This window comes from Mesocricetus auratus, unplaced genomic scaffold (assembly GCF_017639785.1).
Source record: "Mesocricetus auratus isolate SY011 unplaced genomic scaffold, BCM_Maur_2.0 Super-Scaffold_100025, whole genome shotgun sequence".
NCBI lineage: Eukaryota > Metazoa > Chordata > Mammalia > Rodentia > Cricetidae > Mesocricetus > Mesocricetus auratus.
This window is the reverse complement of record NW_024429206.1, coordinates 3,268,474-3,292,338: the sequence shown is the minus strand read 5'-3', so window position 1 is coordinate 3,292,338 and position 23,865 is coordinate 3,268,474. Positions and strand designations below refer to the sequence as shown.

The following is a 23,865-nucleotide window of genomic DNA, read 5'->3' as shown; positions in this document are numbered from 1 at the left end:
GTGATGGGAGAGCTACAAGCCAGGCTTGTAGTTCCTCTCATCCCATGGTTGGAAGAATCTCAGAGTTAGGCATATCGAGAAGGTCCCTTTTCCATAACTCAGAGGGGACACTAGTGGCAGATTTCAGGCACAATGTGCCCAGTTATCTGGGACCCAGGCTTTCATTTCATACTGAGTACAATGAGAACATTCCTGCTCAGTTCACCACAAGCCCCAAACTCAGAGACTCTGTCCATGGATAAGTTGTGCTCACCCCTGCCCACCTGCTAGTGAGTGCTCTGGGCAGGAAATAATAAGGAAAGACTGTTATAATTTAAGAAAAGTGGTGCTCAAGAGAAAGTTGCCATGTGACAGGGTTCAAGCAGAGGGTTTTTTTATTAAGGAAATGATCATAAAAGGGCGAAAGGGAAGTGGGGAGATGAGCCTCTGGAGACAGGAACAGCAGGAAAGAGGGAAAAGGGGGAGAAAGATAAGGAGAGATGGGGAACAGATAGAGAGAGGGAGAGAAAGAAAGAGAGGAGGATGAGAGGTGGGCAGGGTCCTTTTAAAAGGGAACATCGTGAACAGCTGATGCTCTCAGTGGCTGCAGCCGAGGGTGTATCCTGTCAGAATCCCCAAGGACAGGCCAGTACAGCGGCCTGAATACTAGCAAAGATCATGCACAAAGTGCAGGTTCTTTAGGAAGAACAGCTTTGGAGTATGGCTCAGAACACACCCATAACTTAGCACAGCTTCTTTTCAGTCTCTGGGTACCCTGCTGAGCTGAGCACAGATCTTTGCAGAGCCCTGATTTCCTGCAACTCTAGCAGGGTCTGTGGCTTCAAAGTTCGTGTTCCAGACTAGATCTACTAAATGCTTTAGATTCTGGAAGCAATCCAGCTCTGCAAGAAGGAAGGGAGTGTGTGCTTGGGGGATCATCTCTGTGTGCTTGTGAGTGCCTGTGTGTATGAGTGGGTGTGTGATTGTGTGCAGGCGCATATGCACAGGTGTGCGTGTGGAGGCCTGGGGAACACTTTGAATCTCATTCCTCACACACTGTTCACTTTTTTGAGTCCAGGTCCAAGGTTTGGAACTTGCCAAGCAGCCTAGGCTGGTTGACCAGAAAGCTAGGGGAATGTCTAAACTGGATGGCCAAGAGATCATTCACTCAGAGCCTACTACGCCACCTGGTCACTGGAGATTGTAGGTCATACTACTGGGCTCAACTGATGTCAGTTAAATATCCTGTGTGTACAGGTAGGTAGGTAGTGCGTCTGTCTGATGGCTTGAAAGGAGACATGGGCAGCTAGCTAATAGAGATAAAAGGGAGTGGAAGAGAAAGGGAGGAGCTAAGTGGGGAGGTGGGCTGAACTTCAAGGCCATCTCTACCCCATTTCCACTGGCAGCCCAGTGTCACCTCCCTGTTCTTATCTGTGCTGGAGGTCTGGTCACCATCCCTTTTATTGCTCATTTGCAGTACTAGGGATGAGCCCAGAGCCTCACACATGCCACAGTGACCCATTCTAGCTCTTCGTAGTAGTCAGCATTCAAACAACAGAAAAGCCAGTGCTGAGAGCAGTGCCGATAAACAGCAGCACACAGCTGGCCCACTGGGCCCTGTTCTAAGTACTGACAACCTAGGCTCCCTGGTGGCTCTAAAGAAGTAAGTGCTTTCTCCCAGCCCCCTTAGAGACAGGAGCATGGTCACATCCCTTGTGGGAGTAGGAGGAACTCAAAGGTGCTGTGGGAGGAGGTGTGTGTGTGTGTGTGTGTGTGTGCAAGCATGCGCTCACATGTGCAGTGACCCATGTCCTCCCTATGTCTTCACTGACAGGTCATGGGCAGTTACACCTGAGAACATTTGTGAATGAGTTCACATGATCACAGGTTGGGTCATAGACACTGTAGTGGGTGCTCCTTGGGTCCCCACGGACAAGCATGTTGCTACCCTGCAACTTCCCTGATTGAACACAGCCTTCCCCCTGGCTTCTTAGGGATGGCTACTCAGACAGGAGCTCCAGGCCCAGAAGGCTAGTCACCATCCCAGCAGTCTGGTCCCAGTCCCTCATTATCCTTCTGCGGCTTCACAGTAGAAATCATAAGCGCTTTGTGTCAGCTTCACGCTGGCAGCCGCGCGGCAGGAGGCGATTGAGGTCAGGGAGGCAGACAGCCTACCCATCACGCCTGTGCGCCATTCCTCACTGGTGACATGCAATCTCCCGCCGAGGGTCACCTCTGGGGAAGCGATCCCTCCCAGCCCAGCTCAAGTGCCAAATTGCAGCTTTGCTGGAACCCACGTGCAATGCGCCCGCTCCAACCGCCCCCGTAATAAATGGTTAACCTGCGGCCTCTCCCTTCTGCATCCGGTCTAAGCGGCAAATGCATTAACCTGCAGCTGGGCCGTGCACAGGGCCATGAGAAAGAACATGGATGGGCCCTGGGTCCTGGAGGATGGGGATAGGCATGGAGAGGCAGCAGAGGTGCCTAGACAAGGGCACAGGACAGAAAGCTCCTGCGGGGAGACTGAATTCCTCCTCCCTCTGTCACCTGTGCATAAGGAAGCTGTGTCTAAGTTGAGTTTCTGTCTGATGCCGTGCTCCCTGGGAAAGTGTGGTGTGATATGATTTCTGAGAGTTGTGTGTGTGTGTGTGTGTGTGTGTGTGTGTGTGTGTGTGTTTTCAGGGGGAGGAAAGGGGGCCGAGCGAAGGGAAGAAGACAGGGATGAGGAGAGACAGAAATGTAAAGGGGAGAGGCTGCGTCTCAAGGAGAGGGGCTGAGGTGAAAAAAGAAGCTCAGAAAGTAGAACCCAGAGGAGGGCTGACAGAAGGCGGCCATGCTGAGCAGAAGACCACAGTGGCTCCCTGCACATGGGGTAGAAAAAGCCCTTTGTCACCCACAAAACCGAGACACATGTTCACCCTCGCTAAACAGCATCACCAGACACACTCACAAGCCTTCAAGTGCACAGCCCCCAGGTGAGCCACAGACACACTCCCAAGCACATTCCCATATGCCCCATCCTCATATGAACACACGTCCTCATGTCCACACGAGGCACACATCGCTGCACACAAACTGACACAGAGAGAGCTGGAAGCAATTACACACATGCATGCATCGTGTGAGTCATATGCATCCTGCACACCGCCATACATTCATTTGCATACATACATGTACTTGGTCACTCAAAGTCACACACATACATGCGTGCTCTCATATACACATTTCCTGACATGCATAGTCATAGTCACAGGCGTGCCCATTTGCACACACACACACACACATACACACAGACACAGACGCGGACACACACAACCTAGGGATGAGCCTCTCCCCTGCCCTGCACACAACTCAGCCACAGAACCAAGTGTCTGTATCAGAACAAAGACCACGGGCCTCAGGAGAACCAGGAAGGCTAATGGGAGACTAAGAAGCTGCAGTTGGCTGTTGTCGGTGAGCTGTGATCCAACCTGGCCCACCCGGGTCCCCAGAATGGCCCACTGGGTTTCCAGAGGGTAACATCTGGAAGAATGACTGCAGATGGGGACAGAACTGGTCTTTGCTTAGCCTCTCTCTCTTGATTAGGCACAGCTATGGGTGACTCCATCCTGCTGACCCACTGACGCCCAGCAAGTCTTGATGAGCTTTTTGAGCATCAAGCAACATCTTCTCCATGATGCTCTGTTTGTCCATCAGTCTGCACCCACTCTGGGTACCTAATGTCCCACACAGTTCCCAGATCACCCCCAAGGCTGCTGGTGCTGTTCACAAACAAGAACAACCAAAGTCATAAAAACAACAATTAATCCCCTTTTTAAATGCAGGAGAGTGGAAAAGATGGGAGGCTATGTTTATGAGAGAGCAAGGGAGAAAACAGTTATTTCTAGAAAGGATGCTAACCGGATAGCAACACCTTCCTGATAACTCCCGGGATGATATTGAGACACAGATGTCCAAAGTGCTGATGCCCTGTAGACACTGGCCATTCAACAACTGTGATGATCACTTTAGGTAGGCCAGGCTGGTCCCCAGAGATAGCTTCAGTGGACAACCTGCCTGGCTTAAATGCCAGTCTCAGACAGGTCCCCTATTGTCACAGAGCCTTGAGTTGCTCCCGGGCACACAGGGGAGGACCCCAGAATGGCTGTCAAGATTCAAAAAGGAATTGTACATTGAGGGCCACACTCATTGAGAGTCACTCCTACAGGTAATTCTTGGTGCCTAAGACACTGACCAGCCTTATTCATTAGTAATTGACCAAGTCCTTCCCTGTGCTCAGCCCTGGAGTGGGTGCTAAGTACCTTAGCAGTGCCAAAGACAGACAGGTTCCTGCCCAGGTGGGCCTGAGAGCCTAAGAATGGGAGACAAAAATGACACCACAGTGGCCATCCTGTCCCATGTCCCTGTGTTACTGTAAATGCTTCAGAGAAAGTAAAGTTAGAGGACAGAGTGAGGGGACATGTGTGCAGAAATGAATCTGTTCATGACTTCCTCTTCTCTCCCCTCATCTTCTCGAAAATGTATTTAAGAAGATTTGGCCCTCACTTTGAAGGGAAGGAAAGATCTGCAGCAGGCTTTGCGCTGGGTTAAGTCGTTAAAATGAAGGGTGCAGAAGGAGGGTGCCCACCTGTGATTCCTGCAGCCAGGAGGAATAGCACAAGGATGTAATCCCCGCGTAGGAGGATAAGCATGAGGGATCACCAGTTGGGGGCCACCTGGGCTACTAACAAGTCCTTGTCAAGAAGACAGAACCAGAAACAAATAACCCTAAAGAGCATAATGCAGCCAGTGAAAACTTTCTGTCTTTAAAAAAATGTGTGTGTGTGTGTGTGTGCATGTGTGTACGTGTGCACATCTATCTCTGTAGTCTGGGTGCTCTTTTAGATTTTACTCATTTTTATTTTGTGTGTACGGGTGTTTTGCCTGCACATATGTGGACACGTGTGCAGTGCCCGCAAAGGCAATAAGAGAGCATTGGATCCTCTGGAAGTAGAATTACAGAGGGCTGTCAGCCTCCACATGGCTCAGAGCTTCTGGAGGAGTAGACAGTGCTCTTAATTGCTTGGCCATTTCGCTAGACCCTGTATTTTTAAAAACAATTTATTTTACTATTTATTTATTTGTATGTATGTATGGGGTGAGGAGACATGCCATGTGCATGCAGATATACAAGGCGGCCAGTAGAGGGTGTTAGATCCCCTGGAGCTAGAGACCTGCAGTGGTTGTGAGCCACCCAACTAGGGTGCTGGGTACTTGTAAGAGCAGTACTGTCGCTTAATCCCCCAAGCCAACTCTGCACTCCTGCCTCCCTGTATTCTGAGTCCCTACTGTGCAGCAGGCATCATGCTATGTCATGGGACACCGTCCAGTTGGTGATGGAGGCTCAGACTACAAACTAACAGATGCTTGGACAGTGGGCTATGGCTATTGTACTCAGGTGACAGCAGAGAGTTTCCAGCCTCAGCTCAGAGAGGGAGCCAGACTAAAGGAGTCCCAGACCAGGATTCTCACGGCAAGAGCAAGCGTAGAGAGGAGGCCAACCAGCCAGGAACAGCTGAGGGAGGAAGGGCGGGAGAGAGGGAACACCGTCCTTAGCAGAAGGAACAGCACCGAGAGGGTCAGTTCTGAGGCCTGACAGTACTGGTTCAGATTCCAGCTTCAACCTTGTGACCGGCCAGCAAACTCAAGGTCTCTGAGCCCAGTTTTCCACTTGTGAAACAAAACTCAGGGAGACCCCAGTGGGCTGTAAAAAGGCCCCATATGGGAGGGAGCTTTACAAAGTCGAATTCTAAACCAAGGCTGGCATCTTGTGGATTGGGGTAGGAGTGGGCTTGAGAGGAGTAGGCCTCTGGCTACCCCACCGTGAAACAAGGCCTCTATTCTAAACCACAGGAAAGTCCCTCTCAGGGCACAGAGCACACATGGTGAGCCCTGTGACTGGTTTGCCATCGACAGAGAATATTTGTACATGTTTGTTAAGTGAGAAGCTCCTGGGACTCAAGTAATGATCTCTTCACTGGACGTTTGGCCTGGAAAAGCTAAGGTCTTCTAGTGGGACCTAGAGCACCTCTCCTGATGAGCTGCATCCCTGGCCCCAGAAACCCAGTGGCTGGATTCAGTGGAAGACACTTGGAAGAATGAGGCCTGAGGCAGAGGCTGTCTCCTCACCCTCTCTGCCCTTCCCTGAGCTAGCTCCTGGCTCCACCCCAGGTGCTCACTCTCTATCCCCCCCTCCACCCCAGGTGCTCACTCTCTATCTCCCCCCCACCCCAGGTGCTCACTCTCTATCTCCCCCCCCTCCACCCCAGGTGCTCACTCTCTATCCCCCTCCACCCCAGGTGCTCACTCTCTATCCCCCTCCACCCCAGGTGCTCACTCTCTATCTCCCCCACTCCACCCCAGGTGCTCACTCTCTATCTCCCCCTCCACCCCAGGTGCTCACTCTCTATCCCCTCCACCCCAGGTGCTCACTCTCTATCCCCCCCACCCCAGGTGCTCACTCTCTATCCCCCCACCCCAGGTGCTCACTCTCTATCCCCCCCCCTCCACCCCAGGTGCTCACTCTCTATCTCCCCCCCTCCACCCCAGGTGCTCACTCTCTATCTCCCCCCCCTCCACCCCAGGTGCTCACTCTCTATCTCCGCCCCCCACCCCAGGTGCTCACTCTCTATCTCCCCCACCTCAGGTGCTCACTCTCTATCCCCCCTCCACCCCAGGTGCTCACTCTCTATCTCCCCCCTCCACCCCAGGTGCTCACTCTCTATCTCCCCCCACCCCAGGTGCTCACTCTCTATCCCCCCTCCACCCCAGGTGCTCACTCTCTATCCCCCCCTCCACCCCAGGTGCTCACTCTCTATCTCCCCCCACCTCAGGTGCTCACTCTCTATCTCCCCCCACCCCAGGTGCTCACTCTCTATCCCCCCTCCACCCCAGGTGCTCACTCTCTATCTCCCCCCCTTCACCCCAGGTGCTCACTCTCTATCCCCACCCCCACCCCAGGTGCTCACTCTCTATCTCCCCCACCTCCACCCCAGGTGCTTACTCTCTATCCCCCCCCACCCCAGGTGCTCACACTCTTGCTTTCTCATCCATAAAATTGGAATGTGTTCCAGATTGAATTATTGCTCTCCAACAAAAGTTAGACTTGGGATGTGGCAATACGATCTTCTTTGGAAATGGGGTCTTTGCGGATATAATTAGCTAAGACCAGAGACCGCTACCTCAAATGTGTGTCCTCTTCCATAAGGAAGAGTCAGACATAGGCACACCAGAGCGAAGGAAAAAATAGCATGGGCTGCCAGGCAAGGGACATTTGGGCTGCCAGAAGCTGCTGGAGTCCAGGAGGCCCTCCTTCAGAGTCCCAAGAGCAGACCCATCCAGGCCTTTATTTAAGATTCCAGAAATGTGGGAAATGCATTCCTGTCTGTGAGCTGCCTGGACTATGGAACTTCCTTACCTATGGCCTTAAATAGCAAACACAGAATGGCAAATGACTCATGTGGGACTTGGGGGCTTTACAGAGACCTCTTGATGTTATATATGGCTACTTCCAACTGAGTGGCCTCTGTTGGCTCCAATGAAAGGGACAGAGACAAGGAAGTGTGGATATAACTTCCTGGGTCAACCTATTGTCTGACCTTAGAATACGCCATATCATCAAGGTCTGGAACATTCTGAGCACCCCCTGGCAGTCAGTCAGTCCTTGTCCTGTGTAGTCTACAACCAGATACAACAGAGTCACTCAGAGCCTCAAACAGCCTTCAGCTCCTGAGGCCGCAGAGTTGCAGGGGCCGCATAGATGCAGCTGGGACCTTCGGCAAGTCTCCCCACCCCACCGCCCAGATGCAGCTCCGGCCAGCCCAGTTCCCCTGACCACTGATGTCCGCACCCGGGAGCTCACTGCAGAAGCTGCACCTTCAAGGGAGCAGAAAACACTCTCTTCACCCACATTTACGACTACAACTTCCCAAACAAACGTGATTCCTATAACCATAAAACAAAGCCCAAATGAGCTGGCCCTGGACCAGGAGGGAAGGAGGGGGGTGCCCGGGTGCCAGAGGGGCTCTCGGTTGCCAGGCTGGCTGCGCATATTTCGGCACCTCAGCCTTGCAGATGCTTAATATTCCAATGAGCACCCGAGCAAGGCATTAGGAGCGAAGGAGTGCGTGGATGCCCTCAGAGCTGGGGGAATATTACTCACCAGGTCACGGTCGGCTGTGTAAAATACAACCCTCATATATCATTATAACTGCCAGCCAGCGACAGTTATAATTGAGACGGCAATAACTAGGAGAGAGTTCTTTAATTTAACATCCAATTATTACAAGTTATCACTTCTTAATAAATGTAATATAACAGACAATCAATGTTGCATGCGACGGCCCAGACTGCAATGGGACGGGAAATTTATATCCTGGGGAGAAAAAAACCACGTACTCTGTGTAGTGTGCGTGCGGGCGTGCGTGCATGTGTGTGTGCGTGTGTCTGTGTGAGCGTTTCGGCTTTCTAGTCTGTAGAGCTTGTGGAGAGTGCATGTGCCAGCGATGCTCTGACTATAAATAGCTGAGTTTGCCTAGGCAGATCCGCATTTGCATATGTACAATAGCCCCAGGCCCAGGGAGAGGGAAGAATGAAAGGAGGAGAGAGATTTCTTCTCAGGGCTGCAGGCTCCTCTGAGAAGCAGCAAGGGGAGGCAGGGCCCAGTGGGCACAGGGCCCAGGATGGCAGCTGGGACAATTACTCTGAGCCTTAACCAGGCCGAGCAAGTTTTTTTTTTAATGGATTTAAGTGTTGGGGTTCTTTTTTGTTTTGTTTCTTTTTGTTGGACACAGAGGAACAGAGCTCATTATGAGAGCATAGCCTGGCTCCTCTTGGTAAAGTGGGAGCACCCATCAACCCAGCACCCCAATAAATGAATGCAAGCAATCAGCACTCCAGGAAGGATCATCCCCCCTCTCCCCATGTCCAACCCCTTCTACCAACTAGATAAACATGTGCGTGGCTCCACCGGCTTCCACAGGTTTGTCTTTAAATCTGCTGGCAAAGCACTGGCTCTTTCCATCAGTGCCTCTTGAGGTGTTATAGAGACGTGTTCATTTTTATTTCTACATGACTGATTTCTCCGAAAACCTCCGTCCCCGACATCTCCATTTTCCAGTGAGCCGACCCGGGGTTGTTTTATTCTGGCGAGTCTACACGGGATGCTGCTGCATGTGTTTGGAGACCATGGGGACTTCCCTGTAGGGTGGGCACCTAGGAATGAAGCCCTGGGGCTCACTTGGGGTCCCAACATTTTGCTTCAGTTCTAACGAATAGTTACTTTTGCCGTTTTCCCTTCCTACTCGCTAAGTGTTCCAGTTGCTCTGCTTTCTTTGTCAGCACTTGAAGCTGTCAATTTTCTCAGCTTTAGCCGTGCCAGAGTGCACACAATGGGAGCTCGCTTCACTCCAGTCAGCATCTCCCTGAAGGGCTAGGGCACTGCCCGTTTTCGTTGACAATTTCCTGGTAAAGTGTCTGTCCAAAGTTTTAAATGTTTTCTATTGGGTCCTCTGTCCATCCCACAGCCTATCCACTCCTGCCTTCCCTTATCTTTCTGTTAGGGGGAGATGTTTGTAAATTTTGGTGGAATCTGATTTGCAGGTCACTTCTTGTTCTGCGCAATGCACTATGGTGATCATTTCAAAGGTGCTCGAGGCGATCTCTGGAGATTCAGAAGAGCAAGGGGAATGCATGTTTGGTTCTCTCTAAACTACTCCTGTGGGCCCCAGTAGACAGAGATATACCTGTCTCAGCCTCAGTCTCTGCAGACCCACTGGCAGAGGATCACCCACGGGTGGCAGAGCTGAATGCGGGGAATGCTGCTCCCAACCTCAAGAAATATAAATCTCCCCGAAGAAAACACAGACGATTCTCAGAGACCCTCAGTTCATTTTAGACTTCTTTAAGATAGGAAAAGGTCAACTAGATGCAACTAATGCATGAACTAGATAAACAAGAAAACTAGTGTGCTGGGCTTTGGTGAGAAGTAATTTTGCTTTTCAAAAGACGATTAAGGAAGGCTGGCAGGCAGGAAGAGCATTTGAGCTGGGTCCCTGGTTCAGGCCACTTTTGCACACATCCCTTTGTTCAGGACAGTGGAGACTGGAGGCAACATAACCGGGATTAACCAGGAAGGAAACTTTGGCAGAGAAGAAAGGAAGCAGCCGGGCATTGGTGGTGTGTACCTTTAATCCCAGCACTCAGGAAGCAGAGGCAGGCGGATCTCTTTGAGTTCTAAGACAGCCTGGTCTACAGAGGGAGTTCCAGGACAGGCTCCAAAGCAATACAGAGAAACCCTGTCTCGAAAAAAAAAAAAAAAAGAGAGAGAGAAGAATGGAAGCACTTCCCCACAAGGGCTTCATCGAAGGAACAGAGTGTGTTCAAGAAAGCTCTTGCTACAAGTTGGAGAGGGGCTCCTGCTGTGTGAATGTCCTGTCAAGGGCAGCTCCCACTCCCCATGCCCCCATGTTCCCTGGCTCCTTCCTCAGATCACTGGCTGGCTCTGCATCACTGGAGCGCTCTCCCTCCTTTCTCAGGAAGGCCTCTGTTTGTGTGCATTCCTTTGTCCTGGGTGGAGCCTGCGCTTCAGCATGCTCTAAGCTCAGACCCTCTGAGCTTTCCTTTTCCTTTCCTTGATTTGTGTTTGGACTTGGGGCTCAGCCTGCTCTCTCTCTCTCTCTCTCTCTCTCTCTCTCTCTCTCTCTCTCTCTCTCTCTCTCTCTCTCTCTCTCTCTCTCTCTCTGTCTCTCTCTCTGTCTCTCTCTCTGTCTGTCTGTCTCTCTCTCTGTCTCTCTCTCTCTCTGTCTGTCTGTCTGTCTGTCTGTCTGTCTGTCTCTCTCTCTCTCTCTCTCTCTCTCTCTCTCTCTCTCTCTGTCTCTCTCTCTCTGGGTCCTCTTGCTGCTTCTCTGACATGATTGTCTCCACTCCCCTTCCCAGAAACTGCCTGGGTCTACCGCTGGCCCACCCTTGTTTAGACCTTTAATAAAACTGTCCCTGAGCTTCCTTCTGGGTCCGTTTTAAAATTCTTTTATTAATGAGTCTTCCAGCCCCCCCAAAGGAGCCTCAGGGTCCTTGATAAGACCTTGTTGCTTCAGCTACTCAGAGGATTTCTTCCTCTGAGATTTATTTGTATTATTTTTAATTATGTGAGTGTGTGCACACGAGTGCATTACCCTCAGAGGCTCTTAGAACTGGAGCCACTGATCTGGTGCTGGGGACCAAACCCAGGTCATCTACAAGAGCAGCAAGTGTTCTTAAGCCCTGAGTCATCTCTCCCGCCCAGGGAGACTCTTGAGTTTGTCCTGTAAACTACATAAACATGCCTGAGGGGGCATTGTGCTCCTTGTGGACACCGTGAGACCAGGCTGCTGTGTGAACTAATGTGGAGAAGGAGATTATATAAGCTCACAGAAAACACCAGGAAGGTTTCCTGAAGGAGGTGAGTTCAAACCGAAAAGTTTCTATACTCGCATAAGCCTCTCTCCGCCGAAATAATATCCAAATCAGACCAAAATGAAACCAAATGTTTAAAAAGCCCACGTTTAATGGATGCAGCACTCCCGAATGACCTTCCAGACCCCCAGAGAGGAGACCAGAAAGGGAGACTGGAAAAACCACGGGTCTGTTCTCTGGGGGACAGTTTAAATACCCTGTGGGAGTGGTCCTGAGTATCTCTGGGGGAGGGGCCATCATTTGGTGGGCTTTCTGAGATGCAGCGGGTTTGGAGGGAGGTGGGGAGGGGGCTTGGGTGGGATTTCTACCGTAACATCCCAGACTCTTTGGGTATACGGATGCCAGGGGCTGGGGTGAACCCTCCTTAACACAAACTTCTTCAGAGGACCAATAACAGAGGGAAGCTAAGGCTTGGGGGACAAGCACAAGGCAGTGGGTTCCGAGTCTGACATCCTTCTCCAGGACATCCTGCAGATATGGTGAACTTCTAGGAACAAAAGTTTGATTTCCATGGTTACAGTGCCCTTCAGAGTCAACCTTGAAGTCAACTGTCTTTGAATCAGAGAAACAGAAGACCAACCGGGAAGGCTCTTGGTTCAGGTTACACAGCTGCCTCCCAGCGAAGTGTCCCGATGCCCACACAAGTGTTTTCTGGTGTAGAAGACGCAGTGGACAACACAGCAGAGTCCCCAGGTGAGGAAAGAGGTGGGAAGAATATGAGGGAATTTAAGGCAAGAACCATGCAGAGGAGGCACACACTGCCATGCAGGTTGAGTGCTGCCCAAGACCCCTGGCTGAGGCCACAGGCAACAGCTGGCAGCCACAGTCCATTCAGATAGCGCGGTGTCCCGGCAAGGACCATTTCCACCCAAAGGGAGAGTCAGCTCTAACTGTCAGCAAGACAACATGGGCTGGCAGGGTCTTTGAGAGGATTAGGATTTGGGGCACCGACTACATGAGGGGAGCTGTAGGAATGCTGCTCCATTCACCCCATAATCCCTGTGACTAACCCTGTGATGGGATCAGCATTGACTTCTACAAGGCAGCCAGCAGCCGGCACACAGGGCCTCCTGCTCAGAGCCCGGGGACGGGGTGTTAGGCTTGCTGGAACAGGGCTCGCTTGAGTCTCCTGACATTTCATCTTGCACCTTGCCATCAGCATTGGAGAAGGAAAGTAAAGCCTGGGGGAATAGCCTCACTCCTGCCCATGTGAGATCTGGGGGTACGCATGGCTACAAGGCTGGACTGCAGACAACTGGAAGAGACAGTGGCATGGTGTCCTCCCAGCTCTGTCCTCTCTGCCCAGCTGGAAGAGGCAGTGGCATGGTGTCTCCCCAGCTCTGTCCTCTCTGCTCAGCTGGGCTCTCCCGGTAGGTAGGGTACCCACCCTCAGTAACAGAAGGCCCCGCGTGGCTCCCACCCCCTACACACACACATCCAGGGTGTCAGTTCCCACAGCTTGAACACCCCTCCTTTCGAGGGAGGCAAGATGTGAGGGCCTGGGCTCAGCAGCCGGACTGACAGACTGAGGGGCTTCCTGCCAAGAGAGGTGCTATCTTGCCGCTCGGCGTCCTGGATTGAGATCTCCAAACATCAGATATTCCTAACATTTTGCGGGATTTTTTTCTTTACCTCAATGCAAGTGGGGCTCCAGCATGGGCTATGTGGTCTGGCTGGGATGCAGCCAGCTGTCATGTGGAATGGGACTGGTTATATATGTAGGGGTTGGGGGAAAGGGAAGAGGGACGGTAAAGGCTGAGGAGCCTGGATGAATAGATCATAGACAGGTGGAGGGACAGACGAACAGACATACGAATAGACAGGTGGATGGATGGACAGATGGAGGACAGATGAACAGATATGTGAATGAATGGGTAGATGAATGGACAGACAAAAGGTTGGTGGTCTCTCCAACTGAGACCAGGGCATACCCATCATCTCTTTCTCCTCCAGCCCCTTGTCCCACACTGGTTTAATAACCAACTTTGAATCCTGGATGGTGAAGAACCTGTCCCTGCCAGTCTTGGGGTCCTGAGCCTTACCAAGTTCTACACGGTGGGGTGGCACAGAGAAGGGGGGGAGGCAGCCACAAACACTGGAGTCAATGGGGAATAAGAAAAAAGGAAGGGAGAGGATGATAGAGGGGAAGGGAAGAAAGGTGAAGCAGGGCTGCCGACCTCTCTATAAACAGCAGGGAGCACACCTGCAGCAGCCATAGCTATAGAGCACCATCACCAGCATGGGCTTCTTCAAGCATGGATGGATGGACGGACGGATGGACAGACGGATGGAGGAATGGGTGAAGGGAGGGATAGATAGAAAGAGGGAGGGAGGGATAGGTGGAGGGAGGGAGGGAGGGATAGGTGGAGGGAGGGAGGGAGGGAGGGAGGGAGGCAGGTGGGTGGATGGGAGGATTGATCAATCTATCAATGGGTAGACAACTAGACAACTTGCTTCACCTCTTGAAGAGAAGTGTAGCCTTGCCCACATCCAGTGTTTGATGACATGTAGACTGACTAATGCCGGATCTGAGGTCCTGCTTCTCTGTCACCCTGATGGCAGAGCTTAAGCAGCAAGTGTCTCCACCTCCTCCCATTCAACTCTAGCCCAGGACACATTCAAGGTTGCAGGGGACCTTGGGGTCACAGAGGACCTAGAGGGAATGAGGAAGGCTAGGGTGTCCCTTACTGATGATCCCAAGACTTTGACATGGCCACTCATGTGAGGAAATACCAAAACAAACAAAATCTGTGCATGAACTCTGCCCAGAGCTCTACCTGCCTATCTGTCCCCTTTTGAGCAGAAATGGAAGGACCAGGTATCACCAGAGTATCCTGCGTATCTTTCTGGGACCAGAGACTACGGTAAATCTTCTACATCCTCTGCCCACCCCCAAATCACCCAGATTTCAATTACCCAGAGAAAAAAAAGCCACTCTTCTCAGCCGACTTTGGTCAAAGAGAAATTGGGATTCTGGTTGGGTGACAATGTCAAGATCCACACCATTGTCATGTCAACAGCTTTCCAAAGTAACTTCATCCTAAAGTTGCCCCTTCTGGCCCCGGCGACCTTGGGTGTCTCTCACAGCAAAGTGGAGTAGGAGGTCCAATGCAGGCAGACCTGTTTCTTCCCCTGAAGGGCCCAGATGTTCATCTGGCATGTTCATGGAGCATCTGCTCTGGGTCACGGAGGCCAACAAAACACCAGTGAACACTTTCCTGGAACTGTCACCCAACCCTATCACCACAAGGGCCCCACCCACAAAGTCCTTATGTCATGTCAAGGTTTGGCATGTTCCGAAATGCACTCCTAAGAGACAACCACTATCCACATCTTAGAAATGAGGAAACTGACTCAGGAGACCAAGTAATCTGCTTAAGGACACACAGCAAAGATGGGCACATGGCCACCTTTCCCACTGTAACCTGCTCTATCCCAGGGGTGGGGGGATGGGGGGGTGTGGGGTGATGGCGGGCATCCAGGGGAAGAGGGAAAAGGAAACAATAGAAAGGTAATATGATTTCAGGCTCTAGAAAATTCTGAAATAAAAACACAACGGGGTGAGGGGAGTGGGGGAGGGGGCAGGAGGTGTCCTGGGATACCTTCCGTGAAGAGTAGCCACCTGAGCTGAGACTTCAATGTATGAACTCGTTGTGAGGATCCAAGGACAGCACCCCAGGAAGTGAGCTGTAGCTGTAGAGGCCCCAGGACAGGGTGGAAGACCCTGACATGAACACTCACTCCATCCCAGGAGGAGGGGGTTCACTGCTGTTCAGCCAGGAACCAGCTGTCCAGGCCAGCTGCCTTTATGGTTACATGGCTGAACAAAGGCCGAGTCTTGACAACCCAAGTACAGATTCGAAGACGGAAGCTCAGAGAGGGTGGTTAACCTGCCTAGGGCCACAAGGTAAATTATCAGGATCACATGGGCAGCAAGTTAACAGGGCCTGAGTTAGAACTGTGACCCCTAATATCCAAGACACCTCAGTTGATGGCTAGATCTTTCGTGAGGTGGCAAGTGTACAAATGGCTTTCCTGGGTTCTCTTCCTTCCCCACTTGACCCCAGAGGATGGAGACAGGCCCCTCTGAGGGGGATCTGTGGTGAAGGAAGCCTGTAGCTCCTGATTTAAATCAGCTCTGTACCTACAACAGGGGAACCGTCATCCTTAGAGGCAGCTGAGCAGAAACCCAGAGGTCACTGTGTATCTACAACTCCAGTGTTCAGAGGGGACTGGATGTCCCTGATGGCCTGTGTTGTGTCACCCACATCCATTCATGTGTGGAACCACATATTAACTGGACATCTAGAATACACCCAGCACCAAGAGACACACTAGAGCCCTTTGGGGGACGTACACCAGCCCAGTCCTCATACAGTGAAGAGTGAAGGTGATGTCAGCGGTGTGAGCATTCCACTCTTACAGGGTAGGGCCATGGCTCAGAGATGCTCAGCTCAAATGCGCCCTTACATTTGCCCCTCCAGAAATGAGTCTGATAGATTTATAGGGGAGGAAACTTAGGCATAGCACACATGTGGGTCTGTCCTCATGATGTCACAGAAAAGCCAGGAGTTGCCATCTACCTGTCACAGGGTCCCTAAGGATGTGTCTCTAACCCCAGGAGGAACAGAGAGTCTCTGGAAGATGCCCCCCCTCTTGGAAGCCTGTATGCAGCTTTGCCAGTGGGGACAACCCCTGACACCCCCATCTTCATTCACAAGCAGCAGGAAGTCCTCCCAGGAGCTGAGCCATAGCTTTCCTGACTTAATGTATTCTCAAGTAAATTAAAGTCATACTTCATTTTAAATTAAGGGGATTTTAAAAAAATAAAATATCTACAACGTTTAAATATCATTAGTAATTACATTTTATTTTATTTCAAGCCAGTTGGAAACATTTTATTTCTAATTAGGTACATTTTTTTTAATATCCAGTTTACTGAACGGAGAGACTTCCAACGGGAGGACAGAGAAAGGGCCTCACCACCTATCCAGGTCTGCATAGATCAGAAAATCCCCCAGGCCACTGTGGACATCACTCCTTCTGGACTGGAAGCCCTGGGATGATTCCCCTCTCCTTTGGTATGTATGATGCCTCAAAGGAAGAAGTAAATCACCCAACCAGTGGCCAAGGCTGCAGGGTTTGTTCACCAACACAAGAAGCATTCCTCTGCCTGTGATAAGTCCTTGGCTCATGCTGACCCAGTCTTGCTGCAAGCCGACTCTTCACATGTGGATCTCCCCCTTCCCACAGGGCCCTGTCTTGGGTACTTGCTCAGTTCTATATCCAATGATCTCTGGAAATGTCACATTTTCCTGGTGCATTTTGGTATGCCTCTTGACCTCACTTAGCAAGGATCCCAGAGAGGAGTATGACCCCAGAAGGTGCATCAGCGAGGCAGTGCCTCGGATGGCCAGACCTCACTGACACCTGGAAAGAAGGCAGCCATGAGTATTCTGGACCTGGGGACCCTGCACTGCTGGGCAATGTCCCTGAACGGGGCTGTTAAGGGAGCAACAGCTGACAGAAAGCTTGTGTGGGCTCCCTGCAGGTGCGTATGATACCCATGATCTGCCTTTGCTGAATCTACAAATGGGAGTTCCCAGGCCATGAGGGGGAGAGTCAGCTAGCCAGAAGGACAGACAGATGAGCAAATGGGTGTGTGGACACAGGAGCCCGCATAGCACAGCATAAGACCTGCTGTATCGCAGACATTACGTTACTGCACACACACACGCAGGCACACACACCACGTTGGCCACAGTCTGGACAGTGCACATCCAACACCCCAGGATGTCTTTGCCAAGCATCTAAAATACCAAGGATGCTGTATCAGCAAGCAAACCAGAGATCATCACCAACAAGTCACCACAGACCCTGAGGCTGTGGAACAGGAGGCCAGCCACATCCTTGCTAAGTTCTCTCAACCCTGAGATCCTCCTCAAGCTGCCTCAACTTCGAGGGCTCACCCAAAAGGGCTTGTTTCCAAACACATTAGCTAGCAGAGTCCCACACTCCCTGTTCCTGGGTGTGGAGCGATGGGGACCTGTGTTCCTCACTGGCCACTAGCTAGGTAGGGCTCCCGTCAGTCTTGCCATGTGAGTCTCTCATATGACAGACTGAAAAATGAGCAGTGCCATCAAAGCCACTGTGCTGGTTGGCTTTTGTCAACATGACACAGGTCTGGACTTGCTTGGAAAGTGAAAAATCTCAATTGAGAGACTGTCTCTGTCAGATGGGCCTACAGACAAGTCTGTGAGGTGTTTTCTTAATCAGCAGTCAATGTGGAAGAGCCCAGCTCCCTGTGGATGGTGCCACCCCCGGGGAGGTGGTTCTGGGTTGTATAACAAAGTAAACTGAACAAGCTACAGGGAGCAAGCCAGTAAGCGGCACCCCTCCATGGCCTCTGCATCAGCTCCTGCCTCCAGGTTCCTGCCCTGACTTCCTTCAGTGAGTGCCTGTAATGAGGAAGTGTACGCTGAATTAACCCTTCCTTCCCCAATTTGGTTTGCTCATGGTGTTTTATCACAGCCATAGAAACTCCAAGACAGCTGGTGTCAGGCATGGTGTCCAGAGAGGCTCCCAGTGTGCAGGCAGATGTGCTAAGACTCTGTACCAATACTGCACCATGCACACAGGACAGGCTTCGGTGTCGGTGAGTCACTCTGTCCAGAGAGTGGTGGAATCTGTCCATGTCTACATTCATGGACCAGGCAATTTGCCGAGAAAGAAGCTTTTTCTGAGATCTATCTTTTTCCCATTTCAAAGCAAATCTTTGGTCATATTGTGGGGAAACTAAACATGTTAAAAACAGGGAAAAAATATCCAAATTGCCCAGAAACAAACAGGCTTTTGTTGAAGAGTGTGTGTGTGTGTATGTGTGTGTGTGTCTATGTGTGTGTACTGTTATTCAGGATTTTTGAATATTCTTTAGAACAGCAATTATCAAATTCAGTAAACTCCAAGATTTGTGGAGTTTTCTTTCTGATTCTAAAAAATTAAACTTGTTTTGTACAGTTAATTGATTAGTTAATATGCACTAATTGATTAGTTAATATGCACTAATAAAAAGAAAAACAATAAGCACAGGGGTTGAACATTCATGGAGAGCAAATGGGACCGAGCAGTCTGAAACTAAGTCACAAGGAGACAGTCCTGAGATTCTCAGGCTTTCACTGCTCTGCACTTTCGCAAGTATGTGACAGAAACTGCCCGTCACTCTGTGTCATCTTCCAACACGTAGAGTCAGCACTGGCTCGTTGAAGAGATGCAGGCAGGAGATAACAGGCTGAGCTCTTCAGTGCCAGCTAATAGTTACGATACAGCAGTTGGCTGTCTTTCTCAACTAAAAACAAAACAAAACAAACAAAAAAACAGCAACAAAAGAGCAGTGGGCACAGAGGATACGGCTGTAATTCCAGCACTCAGGAAGCTGAGACAAGAGGCTCAGGAGTTCTGCACTAGCCTGGGTCACACAGAGACAGACCCTGCCTCAGAAAGAGGTGGGGGTGAGTGAGCCACGTGTGCCAGGGTTTCTGTTGCTGTGAAGAGACACTATGACCACGCAACTCTAATAAAGGAGAACATTTAACTGGGGTGGCTCACAGTTCAGAGGCTCAGCCCATTGAGACGCTGAGACATGACTACGTGCAACATGCCTGAAATGAATATTTGAAGAAATCAAGTGGATTGGCTTGTTTTTAATCTTAAGTAAATCACAGCCCTGTTGACATGGATACTGCAACTGCTGAGCTGCAGGACAGCTGAGAGAACTGGGGATAAGGCCACCTTGAAATTTTAATTTTAATTTACCTTGAAATCGAGCTAGGGGACAGATGAGATGGCTCAGAAAGTAAAGAGACTTGCCTCCAAGTCTTAAAAAATTGAGTTATGTCCCTGGGACCCAAGTGGTAGAAGGAGAGAGCTGATTCCCACAAGCCGTCCTCTGGCCCCCAGGTGTGCACCGTGGCCACATGCTCCCACATACATACACATGGCTGTACACGGCTTTCTCCATCAGTACCTCTTCTCCCATGCAGAATAAATGCTAAGACATGGTTCACCATGCTCATATGGAATCTACTGTGGTGACATATTGTTTATGATCTAGTAAAGCTTGCCTGAAGATCAGAGAAGCAAAGTGGCCAAACCACCAGAGAGCCGTCACCTCTACCGATGCTCAGGCCGAAGGGGCAGTCCACTGACCCTCAGACTGCATCTCCAGATCTCACTGCTCTCCACCAAATCTCAGCCTGCTCCCGAGACTGCACTGAGATCCTTATATTCTCTCTAGTGCTGGGATTAAAGGCCTTTTAGACTGATTCACTCTCATGTAGTCCCGGGTGGCCTTGGACTCACAGAGATCCATCTGCCTCTGCCTCCTGAGTCCTGGGATTAAAGGTGCAGCCGCCACTGCCAGCTTTGCATCCTGATCCCCAGGCAAGCTTTATTAGATCATAAACAATATGTCAGAGCAGTCTTCTAGCAACCATGCTTCAGTTCAAGAACCTTCTTATCATACTTGTCATTGTTATCATACCTGGAGTGTTTGCCTAGAGTCTCCTGTGTTGCAGGCTTGGTGCATTATTGGGGACTAGTAGAATTTCTTGTGAATAGAGTCTAGTCACTACACCCTCAAAAGAATCCTGGGACCCCTACTTTTTCTGTTTGTTATCATCCAGGAGGCAAACAGTTCTCCCTGCCCCATACTTGTTGTAGTGTGCCATTTCAGGTCCAAAACGATGGGACAAAACAGTTGTGAACCACAACCCAAAGAAAAACTGAGTCAAATTTACCCTTGTAAATTTGTTGTTATTTCAGGTGTTTCTCACAGGAACAGGAAACTGGCAAACAGCCCTTCATACCTTATTTTTGAGCTGTTTGGCTGCAGTACACCCAAAGAAATTTTTCAAAGGAGGCTCTACAGGCCCTTCGATGTACAGAATTATTGCTTTTAACACTTTCATATGCCAGACATAGTTTGGCTGGGTATAAAAGCCTTAGTCATCACTTTACTTCTTTTTCCACTGCTTCCTTTTACTGTTATAGAAGAGAACCCCAAGTCTGCTGAAGGTGAAACAATTTTCATGTTGAGTGATCTTTCTGTCCAGATCCTGATGTTTTAATTTACCCTCTAGTCGTATAGTCACAGTCATCTTTTTGTTATTTTGTCTTTGAGTTGGTGTGTTTTCCCAGATGCATCATTAAGACTTGTTTGAACTCTGGCTTTCTTTCTGTGGTATCTTTGATTAATGTTGAAACCACAGTGCCTGGCCCTCATGTCATTGTTATAATTAATTGAGATTTCCCCCATAAAACAATTAGAGTCATTACTGGCTTTCACTAGGTGATCAATAGTTTCAGTTCCCCTTCCTTCCTCCTTCATGATCATTTTCTGGAATAGTTGGGCTCCCTGTTTGGGAAGAAGTACATTCGCGTGTTCATAAATCAGTAATGATTGGCATTTGCCTCCAGTCTCTAGGACTGGTCCCTAATAGGACACCTTCAAATTCTTGAAATACACAAGACTCCACAACCTTTCCTAAAGTAGGCTCAGTACAGAGATGTACACTCTGACCACTCAGTGAGTGAATAACACAGAAATTCAGTGACTGGTCAGCTCTATAGGGGCTTGGGTTAGCTGAACAAGCACACTGAATCAGAAAGAACCTAAGCTGCTATTGGAAACCCACCTACAAACTGCTTGTGTGTTAATTGTAAATCCGGCATTCCAGAAACAACCATTGATAAGCTGTTTTCATGCAGATTGTAAATAGCTGCAGAGGGTTCATTCACAAAGCGATGCATGTGCTGATACCAAAGGCATTCTGGAGCTTACATTTTACAGATAAAATATGTGCTGCTTGTCCACTGAATACCTCAGGAAGTTCTATGCACTCATGGCTTTCTGTGGAAACTACACAATAACTGGCTTGGAAACGTACTTGCAAATACCATGTGCTAATTACACAGCAAGCCCTTGGCAAACACGGGCATGGAAGTGGCTGGTGTGCTAATCACATCCCTACACCCCAGGACCCTCCCAGTGTAAATGACTCCATGACCTCATTCCAGTCATTTCAGTAATGATCATGCACAGTGGTTACCACAATCCCCGACTTCGACTGTTTAATAGCAAACCTCTCTTCTGCTAGCCACATTTCCAAACACCTCCATGCAATTGCTACAAGCTCCTGTCAGTTGTTCTTGTCTGCTTCCTTTAGCAAGTCAACTGTTATTGATGGGCTGACAGATTCCTTCCTTCCAGCTGGTACTGACAGTGGACAGACATCTCGCACCTCCTTGCAGTAGATTTCCCTCCCTTGCCCTGCCCTTTGACCACATTCTGTTTGGGAATCAGAAGGCCCAGCTCTGGGAGAACGCTTGGAAAGGTTCACCTCGAGCAATAATGTTCTATTCTTTTCTACTCTCCTGCTTAGAGTCATTAAATTACAGCCACACACGGAGCACCTTATGTACCATGTATGTACCACGTGTTTCAGATGGAGCATCCAGACCTTGGTGGGATTATGTGTGGGTTCTGTTGCTCTGCCTTGATCACTGCTCTCTCCTCTCTAGCTTGACCCAGAGCACCCGATTCCGTACTTGGGGCTGAAGATGGAGCTCTGTGGTCAGGGGCTTGCACAGCATGCCGAGACCCTGGATTGGATCCCCAGGATCACAGAAGTAAATTGATACCTCATCCTCATCCTGTTGGATTTGTAGATCTCAAAAATGGGAGTAGAGGATGAGGATTCAAACTTCCCATTTCACAGATGGAAAAACCGAGGCTCAGAGTGCCACAACTGTCTTGCCCTTGTCAGTTTCAAGGCTCCCAGCAGTCTCAAGTACCAACCTTGGCCATGGGCTCCACTCTCCCCAGCTGTCTCTCCTATCATCTCTCTCCCCCAGCTTCCTCAGGCCCCCCAGCCTTACCTGCCACACCCAGACACTGCTGTTTTCAAGATAGATTGGGGACCCCAGAATGACTCTCACCTCCTTAAGAGTGAAAATGGATATCCCAGAGATTGCAGCTTAATTGACTGATTAATAACAGAAAACCTAATTGAATGCTCCCAGCTTGCGTGTAGGATGGCTTAATGTCAGAGCCTGGGGAGTAAACACGCAGCAGGGAGGTCTGAACTGCAGAGCAAGCGGAGCACTTTCAATTTAAGAGTCAATCTCATTATACACAAGGCTGTTCCCTCAATCCTCTGGAAGCCAGTTTCCCTGGTCCAGAGACAGCATCCTCAGCTCCACCCTGCTGCTGGTGCAATTTCTCTCTCTCTCTCTCTCTCTCTCTCTCTCTCTCTCTCTCTCTCTCTCTCTCTCTCTCTCTCTCTCTCTCTGTGTGTGTGTGTGTGTGTGTTTGTGTGTGTGTTGATCTCTGTCTCTTTGTCTCTCACTCTCTCTGTCTCTGTCTGTCTCTCTGTCTCTGTCTCTCTGTCTCTCTGTATGTCTCTCTTGGTCTCTCTCAATCCTACTCTCTCCTCCCTTACTGAATACCTGAGCTGCTCAGGAAGTATTTATGCTCTGCTACCGTGAGGCCTGCATGTTCCAACCCTAGCTCCAGAACCCCTCAAGGTCAACATACCCAGGCTTAGCCTAGGACCTTGAACCTTGTGCAGCCCTTGGTCCCTTTTGTCCTCTCCATCCAGCAGAATGCCACCCACACCAGATTTGTGACAGATTTTATTCATCTCACTCCCTCCTGCCCTGCCCCAGACTTCTTCAGTTGCCACCCAATGACATGGCTCCCCAGATCCAGGTTCCCAGTGTCCCCGTCCCAACCCTCACTGCAGCACGCTTTTCCCCTGTATTCCAATCTCCGGTGCAGAGATGGCTGTGCACCCACACCCACTCTGTTCCCCTCCACCCCTCTTTCCCATCCAGCCCCAACGCCAGTAGTTTTGGTGTCCCCGGATGGATCTGTGAGTGAGTGCAGTCCTATCTCTACTACCCTGCCCGTACCTTCTCGGCTCATCTCTCCGAATGCTGGTGGATTCTAAACCCAGCCCTGCGCCTCTCTGACTCCCTGGCCGTGCCTGCATGCTTCAGTTACGCCTTCGCCATACTGCCCACTGTGGACCCTCAGTCAGCCTCAAGCCCCGCAACCTCCAGCCTCCAGTGCTGGGAGAGAAATAATCTCTATTTACAGAAGCCAGAGCTACTGCAGGAGACGGGCTCTCATGCTACATACATGTGTGTACACGGCACACAGAGACCTACAGAGGGCATAGGTGGTGTGCGTGCACATCTATATGAGTGTACACCCGTAGATAGGTGTGCTGTGTCTGTTTATACATGTGCAGTGTTCACAGATGTGTAAGCTTCTCTGAGCTCACATTTCCGTGTTAGATTTCTGGCACCGTGTGCCCGGGAGACAGGTGGCAAAGG

The 23,865-nt window shown here is 50.2% G+C and overlaps 1 long non-coding RNA gene across 1 annotated transcript; it reads left to right on the top strand.

Annotated features, from left to right (window-relative positions):
* The first annotated feature begins 10,836 nt into the window (after nt 1-10,836).
* LOC121134056 lies at nt 10,837-18,610 on the top strand. The gene is made up of 3 exons (XR_005871067.1): nt 10,837-11,455; nt 11,990-12,162; nt 16,404-18,610. It is a non-coding gene; the product is annotated as an uncharacterized LOC121134056 (long non-coding RNA).
* Nucleotides 18,611-23,865: the final 5,255 nt, after the last annotated feature.